This window comes from Podarcis erhardii (assembly GCF_964252035.2).
Source record: "Podarcis erhardii genome assembly, chromosome: 10".
In the NCBI taxonomy this organism is placed as follows: domain Eukaryota; kingdom Metazoa; phylum Chordata; class Lepidosauria; order Squamata; family Lacertidae; genus Podarcis; species Podarcis erhardii.
This window is the reverse complement of record NC_138500.1, coordinates 51,477,261-51,495,588: the sequence shown is the minus strand read 5'-3', so window position 1 is coordinate 51,495,588 and position 18,328 is coordinate 51,477,261. Positions and strand designations below refer to the sequence as shown.

Below are 18,328 nucleotides of genomic sequence, written 5' to 3'. Positions count from 1 at the left end.
TTAGCACTGAACTTCTGCTGGGTTCCACTAGACTTCCAGAAGTGGTGTCTATGTCATGTGAAAGATCACATAGTGTGGAAATCAACAGGTAGGGAAACAGGAAGACTGAATAAAGTGCCTTCTGAATGGAGCCTGAATCTAAGTGAAATGGAAGTGCTGCTGGTAGTTCGTAACTCACATCTGTTTTTGACTGCAGAGCACATGCCATAAAACAGAGTTGAGGAACCTGTAGTTCTTCAGATGTTGCTGGACTGCTATTCCCATGATTCTTGACCCGTGGCGATGGTTAGCTGGGGCTGATGGAAGTTTCTCAGCCCTGTCCCTTATGAATAGGCTGGAGTATGACTTTGTACATATGATGGCTTGATACAAAAGAGCTCTTGGCTCCTGAGTCTTTAATACGTTGTGTAGAAAAGTGGATTTTAGGAGGCATTGTTGGCAGGGCGGGGTGGGTGGGTTGAGGTTAAGCAATCAAAAGGCTGATAAATTTATGAAATAAATAATTAAATAGTCATGCAAGCTACACTTACTGAAATTTCCCCTTCCACACAAGGGGCTGGAGTCCTGAGCTCTTTTGAAGATAATCAATAGTGGAGGAAGAGATGGGGAAATACGCTCTGTATTACATCCCATTGCTTCGCCAATGCTGCATTCAGAGGTGTGTACTTTTAGTGTCAGAAGAATGTGCTCATTTCCATCACCACCTGTGGCCAAAGGAATAACGAAGAAGTGTGCATGCACACGAAAGCTCATACCAAGAACTGACTTAGTTGGTCTTTAAGGTGCTACTGGAAGGAATTTGTTTTGTTTTGACTATGGCAGACCAACACGGCTACCTATCTGTAAAAGGAAGAAACTGTTTGGGATAGGAAAATGGAGAAAGAGGGTAACATTTGAGAGAAGGGAAATTTTTTTGCAGGCACCCCAGTAGTTCAGGGGAACAGAAAAACGGGTGGGTGCACCTGATAAGTAGTGGGAAATAGAAAGGACCAGCCTTTAATAGAGGGTAACAAAGTTTTAATCTGGGAACTTTAGGCATATAAAACAAATATCGTACCTCAGTGGACTAATTTCTCCTAAAACAGCCGTAGAACTATCAAACTCATCCTTAAGCTATATTAGCAAGTCAAACCTCATTTATTTCAGTATGGTTTGTTCTGGTTCTCTACTGTAAGGCACTAAAGCTTGGCTGAGAGAAGGGGAAATATATTCCATGAAACACATCATTAGCGCTATAAAATGGCCACAGGCCTTCTAGCAGATTCTGTACCACCACACACAAAAAAAAAAACATGGGGATGTGTGGCCTTGTACTAGGTCCCTCACCAATGTATTTTTTAGAATGTTAGCAAGCTCTTATATTGTCTGATTTCCTTCAGCCAAGTATGAAGTTTACTCTGAATACTATAACAGAAGATTTACAACACAAGTGGCAGCAGCTGTGGCTCAAACAAATGGCAGAGGGGGAGAGTTAATTCCCTGAACCGATCCACATAAAAAGGCCGGTGTTCTTCTTTCGCTTGGCGTCTGCATGCAAAGAATCTCTTATAAATGTAAGACATAAAATATTATACCTGAGACAGTGGAATAGAAAATTAGGTCACCCTTGTACTTTAATTGCCATTACTCTTTTCCTTCCAATGGATACCACAGTTTTAAATGATAACATTTAAAATCAAATATTAAGAATGATTGCAATGTAATTGTTTCATTTCTTTCATGTTTGTACTCATTAAGGACTTAAGTGAGGTCATTTCTTTAAAAGAAACTGCTTTCAGGCAGCTTTGGTCCTATTAAGTGTTTTAAAAGATTAAATGCAGGAGGTCTGCTTTCTGAATACCAAGAAGGGGACTTGCTGGAGAAGCCGAAAAACAATTTCAAACATGGGAAATGTGGGCGAATTATTCTGTCTAGAACTAAAAGGAAGCCTATATTTATGGCACCTGATTTATTTGTTTGATATACAGCATTTGCTGGGCTTTATAATTTTTAAGATGTGTGAATAGGGTCACATTAGATATTACAGGCATAGGGAGGCTGTGATTTACAAGACTTCATATTGTGCCTATTGACCTTCTCAATAAGAAAGGTTGGTGGTTGTAAAAGCACTGGAAAATTAAACCCCTTGGAGTCAGTTTAATGTATTATAAACTCTTTTAACAACCAGCAAAATAGCCTTATCAACTTCTCCATCTGATTATTATCTTTCAGTTGTTGTTGCATTGTTGTTTTAAAAGTTTGGTTTTTTTATAAAAAGTGTTGCTGTTTGTTTGTTTTACTTCCAAACAACAATTTGCCCTTCATAAAAACAATGGCAAAGGGTTTTGGCTTGGAACTTGTTGATTCAAAGGAGGAGGTAAAGAAATAAGTGGAATGGGACAATTAAACCTCCTGTAGATCTCTTTCTCTTTCTCTCTCATATCTCTTGGCTATGAAAGTAGGATATATATATATATATATATATATATATATATATATATATATATATATGTTTCTTTGTGTTGGGGTAAGCACATTTATCTATTCTACTAAAAAAAAAAACCCAACATATTAGCAGATGTACAGTTGGAAGTAATCAATATCCAGACCTCAGAGCTGGGTAATGTTTCATGTTAACACACTCACAGTGAAATGGATCGGTTGGGGACAAGAAATAGCTTTTAATTATCAGAACAATGTGTCATGGATATTCCTGAGATTGTGCTATTGGAATACAAAGTAAGACAGACAGACATAGAAACAAAGGATTGGAAAAATCCAGCAATCTTTTGAGCTGTGTTAACAATTTATTTTCTTCAAAGATTATCTAGCAATAATACGATAGATGACCGGATTAGCAAATGGCTATGCACACAATTATAAGTTGCTATTGTTTATGTTAATCGGTCCAACTATTTTAATAGTGCTACATTTTCCAGTGCAGATTGTGTGTTTTTAATAAAAGTGTTGAAAAAAAGTTGTGTGTTATTCCCTCTCTTATTCTTGTATGATTTTGAATAAACTTTTGGATATATGATTCTGGTGCTGTTGAATCCTAGAAAATGAGAGTACTACCCCCTTCCCCTAAATTCTATAACTTTTTAACTATTTCAGATATATGCAGATCTGCAAGCTAAATATTGTACAGACACTATTGTGTAGGCATTTGATGGATTGCAAGCACCTTAGTGTGACTCACAGATACCTCTCAGGAAGGCAACCACAATGATCCTTTCTTGCAGATCAGGTCAAAGATTAGAGAGGAGCACCAGGAAAAGAACATCTTTAAGAAACAGTTGTGTGTTTTTTAAAGTGCTTTTCTATCATCTGCCATATGGTTTACGGAGATAGAGGATTTCTAATCATGTACTGGCCTGTCATCACTGGCAGATCATGCTAGACCCCCTGATGTATCATAGGCCATTGCAGTGCAGTAATCTCACAGAAGGTCTCACATGAGAGAGGTAAATTTTCTTAACTAGGTGGCGCTTTTTTAAAGGCCGCCCAATGCTACACAAATAGATAGGAGATTTCCACAGTGTTTTGTGGCATTTGCAGTTAAGAAGAAACCTCTGTGCCAACACACAGAGTTCTGACAAGCTTCTAAATTTCAGGTGTCAAAATATTTTATCAGAACAACAGACAACTTATCATTACATCACAGAAGGAGAGGTAACCACTGACAGGTTTCTTCAGTGGGTGCGGTACAGTTCATCATCAAAGAACTGCAGCCTTTTGAGTCAAGTGCTTAAAGAAAAAGCATGCATTCTAGTTTGCTGGACCTTGCAGAATTGTTTCATATTCTGAGGAGTGCCAGCTTGAATAAAATATTGTGGGGACCCAGGTAAGCCCCGCCCCACATAACTGATCACATGACACAGTGCAACACACTGGTGCCAATCAATGGGGGCCCCCTCAAATATTTTGCTGGTGCCAAAACCCCACGGCCCCTAGGAGTTGGCTCTTATGCTTACTCTTTACATCTTAGGTTTGGGCTGTCTGGGTTTTTTGTTATTAAAATCCAATCAAATACTTTTTATCAATTCCTGGATGGTCTTTCTCATTTTAATATAACCTTGCAGTGTGTGGATCTAATAGATTTTTTAAATTTTAAGCAGGATTCCTGGGATAGGTTTGACCAGTAGTTTACTTGATTCAACATTTTGTCTGCCAACAATGGCCAATCGGTTGCTTCAACAAGGCAAGATGCCCCAGACTATATCTGGTATTCAGAGGTGGTATTCAAAGGTATGTTTCTAAGAAGAGGGGTACCTGCTGGAGACTTACCAATAATTCTATCCTGTAGTTAGAGGATCCTTGTATAAATCTAGTTATGCCATTGGCCCCAGTTGCAATGTGTCCCAGAAGGTGTAGATACGTTATAGAAGTTAGTGCTTCATTTTGTACAATGTTAAATTGCTACCTATCACTTTCATTAGCCGATTGCGGATTTTTGCCTTCTTCCTGAGAGTCAATTTTGTTCCTCTCTGTGCTGCTAATATTTTAAAAATAAATTTCAGTAGTGTTCCCTCATTTTTCTATGCCAAAGAATTTGTTAAAACACAGTCATTATTCATTGTGCATTATTGTTCTGCTATTTAGTGAATTACCCACAATTTACAATTGTTTATGGCAAATTGTAAGGTGGTTGTGAATTTAGACCCTGACCAATGGGAAAGGTTGAAATTCAGTCTATACATTTGAAGCACAATCCTTTTAAAGTATGGTTGATCAATCAGGAGAGATTAAACACAAACACACAAATAAAAAATGTTTCACTTTGCCTGGATCATGACCTCCTTTAAAATTTGATTGACTTGGCTTGCCTTATTTTATTGTGTTTTTAATATCCCGTTGGAAGCCGCCCAGAGTGGCTGGGGAGGCCCGGCCAGATGGGCAGGGTATAAGTAATAAATGTTATTATTTATTATTATTAATTATTACTACTACTACTACTACTACTACCACCAGTTATACAAATTGACCATGCCTTCCCTGAAAGAAACCTGGATAATTTGGTGAACATGATGATGATTATAATTGTACCCCACCCATCTGACTAGGTTGCCCCAGCCACTCTGGGCTGCTTCCAACATATATAAAGGTAAAGGGACCCCTAACCATTAGGTCCAGTCGTGGCCGTCTCCGGGGTTGCGGTGCTCATCTCGCTTTATTGGTCGAGGGAGCTGGCGTACAGCTTCCGGGTCATGTGGCCAGCATGACTAAGCCGCTTCTGGTGAACCAGAGCAGCGCACGGAAACGCCATTTACCTTCCCGCCAGAACGGTACCTATTTATCTACTTGCACTTGATGTGCTTTCGAACTGCTAGGTTGGCAGGAGCAGGGACCGAGCAACAGGAGCTCACCCCGTTGTGGGGATTCAACCCACCAACCTTATGATCGGCAAGTCCTAGGCTCTGTGGTTTAACCCACAGCACCACCCGCGTCCCTCCAACATATATAAAAACACAATAAAACATTACACTTTAAAAAGCTTCCCTATACAAGGCCGATAAAATTAGAATGTCTGAAAATGGCCAGCTATTGGCTATCAGAAAATCTATACCTTGCCTTTAATAGGTTCCCATGGTAAGAAAAAATAGTTCAAGCTATAATAGTATATTATTAAACAAAATGCAGGGCCTTTGGTTTCCGGAATCACAGCACAGATAAGAGGACTGTGGCAAATCTCTGCTTAATATACCGGAGAGCTTTCCTAAGCAAAAGAAAGAAGAGATTTGGCTTAAAGCTATAAATCAAGATGAATTTTTAAAAGAGCTTAGTGTTAACAGAGTACTAATTTTAAGTGTCCTGGTTCCAGTGAAGCAGGCTAGAAATTTCACAGCCCTTATGGCAAACTTTCAAGTTGCTTTTTTTTGCGAGCAATGTTTGGCTTTAGAGAAAGTGGCTAAATGCACTGAATTCCAAGTAACTGCGGCCAAGTTAAGTTTCAAAAATAGAACTTGGAGGCCAAACAATACCCATATAGCTTGCAATCAGGGGAGGGCGGAGGAAGAGTCAGCTGATTTACTGAGCAATCTTCAACAACACAAGCAATCAAAAATGCCTCGATATAATTATTCACTCTATTCAGTAGCTGTTATCAGAGCCATGAGATGCAAATGTATTTTATTTAAACATGTAGGAATGAATGGAGGTGGCCTTAAATATGATTTCATCTGAAAGTTAACCAAGACCTTTCTGAGTTGTATGTCCCCCTAGTGACTTTTAATGAAAGTGCAGACCTAACAGTACTTTGAGACAATAAAGCATTGTCAAGGTCGAAGAATTAGGTAGGAACAGAACTAGATGTGATAGTTTGAGATATATATCAAAACAGATGCAGTGCTTCAGGTCAGAATTCCAACTATTCCACTCCCATACTTCTGATTTTCTGTCTCCTTCACCTCCTAAATTCGTTCCATGCCCACTGAGCATGCTCAGCTCTCATTGGCTTCTGTTCTTCTGCCTCCATTTTTACGGGGGGGGGGGGGGCACATGTGTGTCCAATCCCAATGTCATTGAAATCTTTGATTTCTGCACTGATTTTACAGGGCAGCTCTCAGTACTGATGATCCCAAGTTCTAATATTATAAGAGCTAGAGGAAAAAATAAATCTCTATCACTTTTTCCACACCAAACAGTTTTGTCACCTCCCCCTTAATAATTATTTTCCTCGAAACTAAAAAGCCCCAACCTCTTTAACCTTTCCTGGTCACAAAGGCATTTCCTAGGGTCATTTTAGGGTTTTTTTGTATCTTTTCCAGCTCTACAATATCCTTTCTGTGATCAGAGCTACCCACAGTACTCCCAATATGGCTGAACCAAAATGTGTAGCTAGCTTAGGAAGCTGATTTCTAAAGTCACTAAGCTCAAAACTGTAAGCATTACCCCTATTAAGACAGCAGAAATTACACCCGCAGGGTGATGTTTCTGGTTTGCTGTGTTGTAAATGCCTGCCTCTGCCAACCAAAAACTCGTGATACAGTGAGATTGTAATGTGCAGGAGGAAAATTGAGAAAAGTAATTTCATTGGCAGAAGGACTCGAGAGCTCAATGCCAGGCTAGATAAAAGGTGGAGAATAAATCCACTGTTAGTGGAAGGAACAGGAGGCCCAACCAGTCAGATTCCTAATTTTCTTTCCCATCCCTTAATAATACTCTGGCAAATGAGAAATGTGTGATGGAATGGTAGGCAGTAGCACATGAGTCTTCTGCAGTACAAGTGCAAATGACTAGTGACACAGGACATACCATTAAAAGATGACCATGAAAAGTGAGCATACAGTGAATCATCCAGCCACATAGCCTGGCAATAAGAATGTTGCAGATCTCATCTTGTAACTGATATTGCTGCTATTTAATGTAGTTTCTAGCAAGCCATTCATCACATTTATGGCTACAGCTATTCCTTTTACTGAGTTTTTCCCCCTCCTCTTGCTTCTTTTCTTTCTGTCTCTCTCTACCCTTCCACCTCCATATTCTCCAATACCAATGCTAGTTTGTAGCATTGGGAAGCTGAATAGTGCAGAAATTCATGCCTAGTCAAATAATGGTGAGTCTGGGGTGGAATTCTTTATCAGGACATTGCCATCAGTGTTACTAGCTTTCAGAGCGTAGCTACTGTTAGCAAGCTCTTTCAAGACTAGCTTCCAAAAACCTAGTTCTGAGTGGATGTCTAAACCATTCTGTCTTCAAAGCTTCAAAAAGACACACACTGCCTTTAAAAAAAGGAAGGGGGTGGAACAAACTGTAACGCAAGGACTGAAGACGTTTTTCACAGTTGAGCTCCCTTATAAGAAGTCAGTTATAGAAATGCAAGTCTTGCTTGTACAGTAGTTAATGGACAAAATGAATTTTCAAAGACATCAGACTATTTCTGCCAGTATTTCTTTCATTTCATTTAGTTGCAAGGAAATAATATATGCTATAGGCACTTGGAGTAATTTTCTTACAAGACAGAACAGCACATCGTGGCACTGCTTTAGCGCTTTTGCACAATTACTTTAAGGATGAAAGAATTTAGATATTCAAGAGTCAGGTGGCACTTTGATCTGATTCATTCTCTCCCCTTTAAAATCAAGCGACTTCCTCAGTGGAGGCAGAACATGGTCTAGAACCATTTTATGATGTGTCTCCCCCACCCAATCTGATCTTTGATCAAACATAGAGCAGCTAGACCTGGGGGGGGGGGGACCGACAACGAAGATTAACATAAGCTGTCATAGACTACAGTTCATTTCATCAGATGAATGAAGTGTTATCCTATGTTGGCAGGTATATACACACAAGTGCGGGGGGGGGGATGTAAACAGTGAACACAGAAGAAAATGAAGTACAAAAAGTGCAATAAACCCATTAACCATCCACAAATGAGTGTTGATAATGATAATACATGCATCCTGGTATCCCACCTGTAGTGGAATCAAAACAAAGAAACCCACCATCATCTTGGTAATGCTACAGGTGTCAGGACTGAACTTCTTGCTAAGTTGCAAGTCAGCGGTTTTACAACTGAGAGTTCCTTTGAATCTCCCTGGGTAGCTGCTTCACAGTTTTCCAGGGCTGTTGCCACAGCCATTGAGAATTCCTCCCTGAACCCTAACTCTCCAGAAAACTTAGCATGCCAATAACAACTTTGCCCATGCTTAGCGAAACAGTAATTAACCTGTTCTTGTGACTTCAAAAAATGGGTTTGTTTTGTAGAGTTAGGGTTTTGACGTTACATTGATATCAGTTCCTTACTTCAGTTTAAATGAATTGAGTTGTTTTCTGAACCCATGTACATAATAATAATAATAATAATAATAATAATAATAATAATAATTTATTATTCATACCCCGCCCATCTGGCTGAGTTTCCCCAGCCACTCTGGGCGGCTTCCAATCAAGTGTTAAAAACAGTACAGCATTAAATATTAAAAACTTCCCTGAACAGGGAAGACAGCCTTCAGATGTCTTTTAAAGATAGGATAGCTGCTTATTTCCTTCACATCTGAAGGGAGGGTGTTCCACAGGTTGGGTGCCACTACCGAGAAGGCCCTCTGTCTGGTTCCCTGTAACCTCACTTCTCGCAATGAGGGAACCACCAGAAGGACAAGATGGTTGAACAGTGTTCTCGAAGCTACCAACATGAGTTTGACAAACTGCGGGAGGCAGTGGAAGACAGGAGTGCCTGGCGTGTTCTGGTCCATGGGGTCACGAAGAGTGAACACAACTAAACAACAACATATTTAACAGAGAAAAGATATACTGGAAAATTCTCAGTTCATTATTATTGTCATCCAAGTCTTATATAGCAACTTATTCTAACAATTTAACCTAGAATAGACTCAAATCCAAGACTATTTATCGGAATGAAATACAAAGAGACTACGAAAGAAAACAAAGAAACTACAAAGTGTACGAGGCAGAGGATAACACCTTAATTGCCCAGAGAATCTATTAACAAAGGACAAAATGACTATTCTGAGTCCTTTTTCTCTTGTACTGTATTTTCAAATACTATGTACAGTGTTGAGATCAAAGACACTGAACTATTGGTAAAGCAGTTTCAGAAAGTACTTGCCATGTGTCGACTGGCTATCTGTATGAGTGAGTGTATCTGTACAATAATGATCCTTTTTATGTGTCAAGCTTCTCTAATGAGTTAATAATTTAATTAACATAAAAGCACTGAGCAACTCACAGCCTTTATATGTCTCAGGACCTACGTGAACTCAATTATCTCCATTTGATCTACATTTTATTTGAGGTTACAGTGTGTATATATAAAACTGATTGAGTTTTTTATCACTTGCATTTTATTAGTGGAAGTTTTTCTTATTAAAATAATAACAGAAAGGGGGAGCCATTTTTGGTTTTGTAAAGCGGCTAGGCGCCAGAAGGTCTAAGTATTTAAATGGCAATTTGGGCGTCGCTTTGGAGAGCATTCCAAAAAGTGTTCTATAGTTGAATAGTAAAATTATGGAGAAGCTTTTCACTGTATTTTAACAATGAAGGCACTTGTGTTGGCCTGAGGACCTGAGTTATGGACTAGTGAGTGATGAGCTTCTTTAATATCCGAGTGGACTATTTTGGTGAAAAAGGAGTCCAGGGACACTTATGCCCTTTCCCTATTCACCCGCAAGATTGTACTGCATGATTGGAATGTACAAGACAGTCCTTTGAGTAGAGATAGGTCAGATATGGTCTTCCAGACTACAACTCATATCACCCCTGAGCACTGGTTGTGCTAGCTGGTAGATGGGAGATAAGAATGTGGTGATACCTGGAGGGCCCCGGTTTCCTCATCCCTGCCTCAAAAGAATAGACCAGCACTCCCCACATTGTATCAGCATGGAATAGCAATGTGATTCTGGAGTGTTATTTTATTCATGTGTAGAAAACTAAAAAAAGAGATTGAGAAACCTAGTGTCAACATAATGGACTGAGAAAGCCAAAGAAATTGCCCATCTGTAGAAGTAATTACATTGGTCTTCCATATTAAATTAAAGAGGTTTATGCCATAGTTTGGAAATTACACATTTTTAGTACTTGGAGCTCATTTAGACTCTGTAATCACTTTTTGTCATACTTGGCATAAGTGGTATCTTCTTACCATCATTCCTCAGGGGCCTGAAACATTTTTTATTTAATTACCTATACTTAAATATTACTCTCTTACATATACTGGGGAAGTACATTATTCATTCCCTCTTCACTGAACATTCACGGGTTTGCTTGTCCAATGTGTGTGGGTTTTCTTAAAAAAAAACATCTCGGGGGAGCACTTTAATTACTGCTCAGGATTGGGCTGGCAATGCTGATTACCTTATAGATTTGGGATAAAATAAAATGTAGGACAATATAACTTTTTCATAGGTGTTTACTTTAAGCTAATGCAGATGCCTGCTGAATATATGACACAATCTCATTCTATCATTTGCCAATGAAACCCACCCCAAACTCATTTTCCAATTTAAAGACCATCATGGGTTCCCCCCCCAAAAAAAAATTCTGATAGTGGGTGCACATTTTTTCTGACTTAAAAGTCAAAAACACAATTCATACTTGCATCTGGAAAAAGTTTGCTTTTTGAATATGTAAGGTATTTCCCACTTTCAAAGGTGCCAGTTCCCTATACTTCTGCGTGTGTCAGTTCTGGCCATGCTCCTTGACTTGTGCAGATGGCAGATAATATTTGTAATGGGGGTGGGAGAGAAATTTGATTCAGTTCATATTTAAAGCTGAATCTATCAAATTCACAGCTTCTGAAACAATATGAGAAACCAAAAAAATATATAGTCATCTTTCAAAATTTGCACTTATCTGAATTTTGCAATCCAATAACGTGTATGAAAATGCATACATTAGAGGGGGAATGTGTATAAAAATCAATATAATTCTTAAAATAACATAGAATAATGTGTTGCGTTAGGAGACGTTGCTTGCAAAAAGGTATACATTACAGTGGTACCTCGGGTTACATACGCTTCAGGTTACACACACTTCAGGTTACAGACTCCGCTAACCCAGAAATAGTACCTCAGGTTAAGAACTTTGCTTTAGGATGAGAACAGAAATTGTGCTCCGGTGGCGCAGCAACAGCAGGAGGCCCCATTAGCTAAAGTGGTGCTTCAGGTTAAGAACAGTTTCACATTAAAAACGGACCTCCGGAACGAATTAAGTACTTAACCCGAGGTACCACTGAAGTCAAAATTGCATACAAAAAGTGTTTATTAGGAAAAAATACTACTAAGAATTTTTATGAGGATTTTTTAAAAAACTGCAAATTGCTGCTGAAATATGGAGAACTGGTTGGAAAAATTAGAATCAGAACTGAAATTGCCAGATCAATCCCTAAAAAGAACAGCTAATGCAGAGAAATGATATTACCGTATTTTTTCGCCCCATAGGACGCACTTTTTCCCCTCCAAAAATGAAGGGGAAATGTGTGTGCGTCCTATGGGGTGAATGCAGGCTTTCACTGAAGCCTGGAGAGCAAGAGGCATCAGTGCGCACCGACCCCTCTCGCTCTCCAGGCTTCAGGAAGCTATCCGCAAGTCTTGCAAGCCCGCGGGCTCACAAGGCTTGCGGGCAGCAGCCTGCAGCCCGTAGCACGAGGCGCCCTCCGGAGGGCTCCCCGTGCTTCGGGCAGGTGTGCGCAAGGCTTGGGGCGGTAGCAGCAGCTGGGGGGGGAATAATTTTTTTTATTCATTCCCCCCCCAAAAAAAAAACAAGGTGCGTCCTATGGGCCGGTGCGCCCTATAGGACGAAAAATACGGTATGTCCTACTGCAAGCAAAGGGAAGAATCATAACTCAATGGTACAGCGCATGTTTGCCAGAAGCTCCCAGTTTCCAATCCTTGGAATGTCCGGTTAAAAGAGATCAGGGAGCAGGTGACAGAAAAGAACTCTGGCCAGAGACCCTGTTTTTAAAAAAGACAATCCTGAGCTGGATGGCCAAATTGTCTGACCTGATATAAGGCAGATTTCTGTGTTCCTATGAGACATCATTTCATGGCTATTGCAAATCCTCTTCTTTGCTTAACAGGCCATTCAAAGTCACCATTAATCTCTAACAATACAACATTCATAAAAGGGATTTACCATTTCAGAGTCCATTCTCAAACATTCCTTTGATGTCATTCATTTCAGCCTAAGATACATTTTCTGTATACCAGAGGACAGGAATACTGCAGCTATACCCTCTGTTGAGAGCCAGCGTCCTTTCTTGAAACTCTGCAAAATAGCTGCTAATTGGCAGCCTTGAATAAATCATAGCTAGCCAACACTAATGAACTGTGGTAACAGAGAGAGTGGCCTATAAAGAAACATATTGGCAAACATAGCAGTAACTGTAATCCACAGGGACATACATGATCAAATCTATCTTTGTTGGGTTTAAAATCAATGAAATATGAGCTGCCATTGATTTTAGTATTAGACGTGAAACTGGGAGCTTGGGAACTGATTATTCCTTTAAGCAGCAACATCTTTGTTCTTCTTTCCCTTCCAACGTCTTCTCTCTGTGTTGAGGTCAATTTTTTCCATGAAGCTTCCAGCTGGTTGAGGATGTTGCTATTGTTACCCCAGATCATCTTCTGTTGGTTTATCACCTCTCATTTTAAGTGCTGACCTCAGTGATCAACCCTGGTCCAGGCTAGCTAGTTTCCTTTGGATGGAAAAGCAGAGCCATCTAAAGATAAATTGTGTCTTGACAATAACCTGTTTATGTACAGGATGAACACCTATGTATGCAACAAGACGCATTCTCAAATTTCAGTTATTCTTAGCACAAGTAAAAGCAAAATTTCTTTCTGTAAAACTTCTCTTAGCTACCCTCACCAGAACTAGGAAAACAGTCATATACAAACATACACACATTTCTGATGTTTGTAACTTCCATTCGTTCCATTCTAGGGTTGCTAGAGACAAAGGATAAACTGTGGAGTTAACTGCCCACTTAATCCTGAAACCAACTACAGCTGGAGACAGAGGGTCGTTTTTCAGATTGTTGTCAGCATCATAGAGACATCATTGCTTATGGTGTGCAAACATCCCACCATCACTTCTGATTTAGTTGTGCTTCAAAAGCCTACAAAACTTGTTTGACCAGAGGCAGCAATGGAACAAAAGAAATGTGTAAATGAGGATGCTTCTGCTATGCCATCTTGTGTTCTCTTTACAACTAGTGGGAGCAGCTTAATAAGTTCTCTCTTTTTGAAGGACAATAAGTAAAGGTAAAGGGACCCCTGACCATTAGGTCCAGTCGTGGCTGACTCTGGGGTTGCGGCTCTCATCTCGCTTTATTGGCCGAGGGAGCCGGCGTACAGCTTCCGGGTCATGTGGCCAGCATGACTAAGCCACTTCTGGCGAACCAGAGCAGCACACAGAAACGCCGTTTACCTTCCCGCCGGAGTGGTACCTATTTATCTACTTGCACTTTGAGGTGCTTTCGAACTGCTAGATTGGCAGGAGCAGGGACCGAGCAACGGCAGCTCACCCCGTCGCAGAGATTCGAACTGCCAACCTTCTGATCAGCAAGTCCTAGGCTCTGTGGTTTAACCCACAGCACCAGACAATACATAGTCATAAAAGTGTGTCTTAATGTGACATTGACAAAGGCATGGATCTCAAATCATCAACGCTGGAGTCTTCCCATTGAGTTGGACTAATATGGAGTTCATCTCACACACACACACATCAGTTTGCAACCTTCTAGCCTAAATCCTGTGTAGGTTTGTGACACAGCTTACATAAATTGTGCCATTTTCATCAGAGCAGCAGCTATCCAAAATATGTTAGGCCAACTATAGAAGCTATATGCGAAGCACAAATATTTCACAGTCTAAGCAACACAAACTGTTGATGCATTTTCTCTCTCTATATATTGCCAGTTCTTTCTTTGCCTCAAAGCAAAGCCTTAGTATATCTGTCTCCTATCTGTCATTTCCAGGGGTGTTTCAGTCTTGTGTTAGGATTTCTTTCTATGTTCTTTAGATCATCCATTTTTTAGTTCCTTGTCTTCAAACACATGAAGACTCTTGTCTGCTTCAGTAAGTACCTTTTGAATGTTTGTTTAAAGCTGCTTCAGCTTCAGTCATTATCTTTTATTACGGTTCCCAGGCAAGGTCCTTGCATCGCACATTCAAATGAAGTTATTTCAGACAGTAATTCTCAAATGTCTGCCAATCCTTGTCTCTTGAGCTTAGTTGAAAGTAGAGCATCATTCTGTTGGGAGTTGTCTGGTGTGTGTTTTTTTGTGTTCTTTTTCAAAGGACACTACTGCTTCCTTCTGCATAGTACGACTCAGTTTTACTTAATAATGCTATAATAGTTCACTGGATTCTGTCTTTTGTGCAAATGTACATACACTTAATTATAAAGTGTGTCATCTATTTCATTGTTAGATTGCATTTTGTGACAAATGAAGATATATTTGGCTCATAATGTCGGAAGTGCATTTTGGTATAAGCCACTTTGCTTTGAATGTCTCCAAATATTCTGTTAGCTGGCATGTTGCTGTTGCCCATTTAAGTAATATAAATTCGCACTCAGATTCTAGATCTTTACAATATCTATGGTGAGCCTGCCCCTCCACCAAATTCTTAACACTAGATTACTTGACTGTTAATCTCTTCTCTGATACAGCTGTTTTGTTTTGTTTTAAATAATATTTATTACCTTTTCCAACAATTTAAACACTACAAAAAAGAAAAACCATACAATACAATACAATACAATACAATACAATACAATACAAAAAACTCTACATTACACTAACAAAACACTAACATTAAACTAACAAAACAAAACAAACACAATTTAAAACACATCAAATACTTTCAATAACTTATCTTTCATTCACTTGTTTCCGCGACCTCCTCACACCTCCCTTTTTGTATTCCACTTCTATTAATTTTTTCAGCAATTCCTTTCCACCTTCCTCTATTTTTAATCTTATAATTATCTTAACACATTCTAACCTTATTTTTCCTTTAATACTCTATTAATCTATTTATCCTTAATTCCTTATAACATTTCTACTAAAGCCATATAACTTCATTCCAACATTTTCCTAACATTCATTGTATTTCCGTAAATAATCTTTAAACTTTTTCCAGTCTTCTTCCACCGGCTCTTCTCCCTGGTCTCGGATTCTGGCAGTCATTTCCGCCAATTCCATGTAGTCCATCAACTTCATCTGCCATTCTTCCCGGGTGGGTAAATCTTGTGTCTTCCATCTGATACAGCTGTTTTGTTTTGTATGATTTGACCCCTTTATCTATTGTTATTTGTTTAGCGTCTTATTTGATTTGTGTTTTCAATTGTTTTAATTATTTCATCACCCAAAGAGCACTGATTTACGGGTGACCCATAAATGTTAACAAATCGATCAATAAAATTATATGATATATAAAACTAAGCTGAAAAGGACGGGATGGCAACAGGGAAGGAATCCAGTTGTCACCTTGTCTTTACTCATCAAGCAATAAAGAGCCCTCCTTCGCCATTGTGTAGTGACATTTCCAAATATTTATAGCACTCTAGCAGTAACCTTTTGTTGGGTAGATAGGGAAGTTTGCACAGCATACTGAGTATGTCATTAAACACTTGCCTGAAGATCTGAGCATTAGTATCAGTGGCAGGGGCTTCCTCAACATGTCACATTTCCTTTGGCTGTCATGAAAAATTACAGCTGCTGTGATTCACACTTTAATAGCAGCTATTTGTGATATTTTAACCTAATGTACAGCCCCAGAGGAAAAACAACAGACAACAATAAAGCATCTGCCAGGGACTTGCTCACGGGGAAGGGACTCTGAGTATTATTAGGATGCCTTTTTTTCAAGAAAAAAGAAAAAAGGAAGGGGTCTCATGTCAAATGACAAAGGGCTCCGTGTTGGTTAACTTCAATTTATGTCCTTATTATCTCCTAGAGCATGGTCAGAGAAAGAGATGAAAATATTTATTCCTATCCCTTTTCTATTGTCCCATGACATGCCACACTCAGTATAGTGGAGTGTAATACAGCCGGCAACCATTTTAGGCACGTCCGACTGATATGTGTCTAGTGACACATGGGTCCTTTTGGACCTGGAAGAGGGTAGAACAGGGTGCGGGGCACACTTTTGCATATTCTGCCGAAGTACGGCGCCAGGAGTGGAACCCCTTATATACCTAATTGGTCACTGTGTTCCTCAAGCAAGTTTTTCCTTAGAATTTCAAATATATCGGTGTGGCTGCCCTTGTTCTGTGGAACAGCATCGCTGTTGGGATACAAAAAGGGCACTCACTATCTGCACTTTCAGGAAACAATTGAAGACATTTCTGTTCCATCAAGTTTTCCCTGAAGGCGTGTCACCTCCCCACCTTTCAGCCCGGACATTAAGGTCCAGCTCTGAGGGCTGCCTGGCAGTTCCCTCCCTGCAAGAAGTGGGGTTACAGGGAACCAGGCAGAGGGCCTTCTCGGCGGTGGCGCCCTCCCTGTGGAACACCCTCCCATCACTTGTTAAAGAAATAAACAACTATCTGACTTTGAGAAGACATCTGCAGGCAGCCCTGTTTAGGGAAGTTTTTAATGTTTGTTGTTTTATTGCGCTTTTAATTCTGTTGGGAGTCTCCCAGAGTGGCTGGGAAAACCCAGCCAGATGGGCTGCGTATAAATAAATTATTATTATTATTATTATTATTATTATTATTATTATTATTATTATTAACAACAACCAGCTGGATGGGCATAGGTGTCCATTCTTTATTGTTTTAAAACTCATTCTCTTAGTTCTGTAACAGTGTTTTAGCTGTTATATTTTGTACAAAGCCTTGGGACATAGATGGAAGGTGGTTAATATATAGCAATCATCATCAAAAAGATTTCTCTCCCAAATAGTACTGCAGCCAGCATGTTCCAAAAGGAAATCTATATTAATTCATAGCAAAAAAAAAAAAAGTAAAAAGGTTTGAGTGTTGCAAAGCAATCTTTGTCTTCTTGCCATCATTTCTTCGGGTCATGCATAAAATGTGGGCTAGCCTGGTGTTCACTGTGGAAGTCATTCACAGTACTAACATCATAAAGCTTTGGAGACTTCAGAACTGAAACCTCAATAGCCATAGCTATTAGTAAAGGAATGGCAGTGCTGCTACTGGTTCAGTGAATGGCTATATTCAAAGTGACTGATTATTGATTGGCAACCGTCTGGCATTTCTTCTCAAGGAAAGGATAAAGATTTAAGGAATCATCTATCACAGAAAGACTTCTAAAGTCTATTATCCAAATCAATCAGGTCAGGATACAATCGTCACTTGAAAGTTATACCTTTGCCAGATATTTTTTTCATAAAAGGGAAAGAGGAATGTGTTATGTGTCGCTTGAAAGGAAGACTACGTTCTTTAATTTTTTCTTTAAGGGCAGTGCTGCAGCAAATAAAATAACCTGACCTATGCTTTTGCCCTCAGCTGACTTTTCTGTTTTCTACAACCATGTATCTTCACACCCCTGAGCTTTAACCGAGTTCATCTGCGTGGCGATTTTCTACACGCTACTGGCTTCGGCATTTTGGCACTCAAAGCGGATCTGTAAGGGCCAATTCACACATTATTAAAGGGAGCATGAGCGATGAAGATTACCAGCAGTCTGTAATCATGCTTCCATCCTCCCCGCTGGCTGCCAACGCATGCAGCAGCTACTAACATCTTTCCAAGTGCCCGTTTTCACTTTAGGTTATCCAGCACTCCTAGCAAGAACATTCTCACTGCCATACACTCATTCAAAGAAGCAAACTGTACTGAGCAGCACTTTGCTGTGTCCCTGCTAGGTTCTAGGTTCCTTCATTCTTCCAGCTGAGGAAGCTGAGGAAGAGACCTA

At 39.7% G+C, this 18,328-nt stretch overlaps 1 long non-coding RNA gene across 1 annotated transcript in view; it reads right to left on the bottom strand.

Annotated features, from left to right (window-relative positions):
- Positions 1-18,328, bottom strand: part of LOC309350886 — a 111,498-nt gene that overhangs the window by 68,796 nt on the left and 24,374 nt on the right. The window contains exon 2 of the long non-coding RNA XR_014160560.1: positions 531-704. This is a non-coding gene — a long non-coding RNA (uncharacterized lncRNA). The remainder of the gene's footprint in view (positions 1-530; positions 705-18,328) is intronic.